Source organism: Macrobrachium rosenbergii, chromosome 1 (genome assembly GCF_040412425.1).
Source record: "Macrobrachium rosenbergii isolate ZJJX-2024 chromosome 1, ASM4041242v1, whole genome shotgun sequence".
In the NCBI taxonomy this organism is placed as follows: domain Eukaryota; kingdom Metazoa; phylum Arthropoda; class Malacostraca; order Decapoda; family Palaemonidae; genus Macrobrachium; species Macrobrachium rosenbergii.
The window spans coordinates 41,045,644-41,048,537 of record NC_089741.1 but is presented as its reverse complement, the minus strand read 5'-3'; positions in this window follow the sequence as shown (position 1 = coordinate 41,048,537).

Below are 2,894 nucleotides of genomic sequence, written 5' to 3'. Positions count from 1 at the left end.
GAAACACATTAATGTTATTGTCGCGGCTGTTATTACGTGTTCGAAATGACACAAGAAGACCTGGAGATTTTATTGCTTATATTAGCATACATTATGAATCTGCAGTCGTGTGGCGTCATTTGTTTTGTTATGCAACGACAAATGCGTGATGAACAGCTCTCTGGTTTCATCTTCTTGAACTTTGAGTTTTTAATAGGAATTTTTAAATAGAGATAATTGTTTATTATATATATATATATGTATATATATATATATATATATATATATATATATATATATATATATGTGTAGTATGTATATATATACATATATATATATTTATATATATATATATATGTATATATATACATATATAAATATATTTCATATATAGATATATATATATATAGAGAGAGAGATAGAGAGAGAGAGAGAGAGAGAGAGAGAGAGAGAGAGAGAGAGAGAGAGAGAGAGAAATTATGCAAAACCATAGAATTTTTTCTCCCCTGATGAATGCCAATATCATAACAAAGAATAATAGATGACAGAATTCTGAAAAGAAAGCGATACTTACGTGAATCTGATTAAAAAAGAAGAAAATACAGGAAAGCACGAATCCCAAAAGAGAAAAGAAATTAGAAAGTAGAAAAAGACAGTCGACCAGTTCACCAAATAAAAAAAAAATAAGAAATTAATTAGGAAAACAGAATACCAGCCTCATTCGTGTTTCAAATTCCTTGCATCTCATGCCGTCGGAGGTCGAGGTTTTAAACCCCCGCCTCTTCTGCAGGAGCACAATAGAGGGAGAAGAGGCATTGCGGCCTGTGTTAGAGGGAGAATTAGAATAGAGCGGAATTACACCTCCCGTCATTATGAGGTTTGATAGAGAGAGGTTGGGGGGAAGGAGGGGAAGGGGAGAAGGGGGAGGGGGTCTGAGAGTCCTTCATGCAGGATTCGAATGGAATCCTTAAGGAAGATCCTCGAGGAGAGAGAGAGAGAGAGAGAGAGAGAGAAAACATCTTGCTCCGGAGAGGCTATAAAGAGGCCATTAGCATGTAAGCCCCGGGTGAATTTTCCCTTCAGATTGCGTGTTTTACGATACCTCCCCCCCTCCTCTCCTCCCCTCCCCCCTCTCAGGACTTGGCTTTCTCTTGCTGTGGGAATATTGTGAATATGTTTTGTTTTCAAGTGTTGCGGGCAGAAGCTTGCGGAAATATAGCTGTTTGTTTTGAATTGGGGATGGGATTGTTTACGTTCGTTCAAGAAGCAACGCCTCGCTAAAAGGAGTTTCATGTTTGGGCTTGGTTTTTTTGCCTTTGTTTGTCTGTATGTGGTTTGTTTGTGGTATTGTGTTTACTTGTGTTTGTATTGTAGGGTGAGTGTGTATTTATTTGGGCGTATTTTTGGTACACGGTGAGTGTGTTGTTATAATTAGCCTATATGAAGATATGAGAGAGAGAGAGAGAGAGAGAGAGAGAGAGAGAGAGAGAGAGAGAGAGAGAGAGAGAGAGAGAGAGCGCATATATCAGCATGTTTTTTGTCTGTTAAGTATATTGTTAAAAGATCGAATTTCTATTTTACGATAGCAAAAATATTTACCTCTTTTTTATTTCGTTAGGTGAATCCATTCTGCTTATTGACAACATATCTCATTTATTTGCATATCCTCCTCATATAATTATGCATGCATCGCTCCAAACTTGTTTCTTCTCTTTACTCCTCCCTCGAAGTTGATTGCGTTTGCTTGTGTCAGTCGGATTTTTAACACTGTCTTATGTGCATGCGTAATATGATGTAATATAATATTTGGTCGTATGTTAATTCGTTGTCGTAACATTTGTCAAGCCATAACTGTGAATATACTAAGATTACAAGGAATTTATTCAGTCATTAATATATCTTGAAAAGTATACATTTTATATATATATATATATGTATGTATGTATGTATGTATGTATGTATGTATGTATGTATGTATGTATGTATGTGTGTGTGTGTGTGTACGTGTTGGTGGGTGGTTTACATCGAGTGATACTGGTAATGATGATAATGCAAGCTTTGACATCTATCATCCTTCTTCACACGTCACATTTTCACCAACCTTTTCTGCCCAATTCTTTCCCAGTTATTTATACGGCATCGAGACCAGTATTACGCTTCACAGAATCTAGAATTCGTGAAAGAGGTCTTTCACATTTACGTTTAGAGTCTACAGAAATGATTCACCTTCTCGTGGAAGGTTGATTAAATCTGCAAATGTGTGAACGTTACCCGTTAAAGTCTTCTTCAGGAGAGGTTTCTTTTTGAGAAACTCTGCGGTCTTTGCTACCCCAATTTCATTACCTAGCCAGAGCGTCCGGCTGGAAAAGAAAAAAACTTCGGATCTCCAGAAATACTGTGTCTTCGAATAGCCCGAAATTTATTTGGATCTCTTCCTGCAGAAGGAAGGTGAGATAGATTGATAAACTGACAGAGTGAAGAGTAGGTGGATTGTGGGAGAGGCCGGGTGCATTACATTTCTCGATGGGAGAGAGAGGAAATGATAGACAGTCTCATCAGCGGAAGAAGCAGGGAGGTGAATGATAGAAAATACATTAGTAATGAGAAGCGAAGTGTGTGGGTTTATTTCAAGAGAAGTTTAATTTTGCGTGATTGATATGGCTCTTGAAAGGAACGTTGAAGAAAGGTGAATACAGAACAGTTATTGTGTTCAATACATCGCATACTCTGACAAGATATACCTAGGATTATAAAAATAGAATCACATGTGGTGAAGCAATTTTCAGTTTTAATATAAGACTCAAGTAATTATTATAAAAACAAAATTTTATATCGTTATAAAATATTCATGGATGACTATCAAATAAGCTTTAGAAAGCGTTACAAAAAGAACTCCATATATACGGACAGAAAAA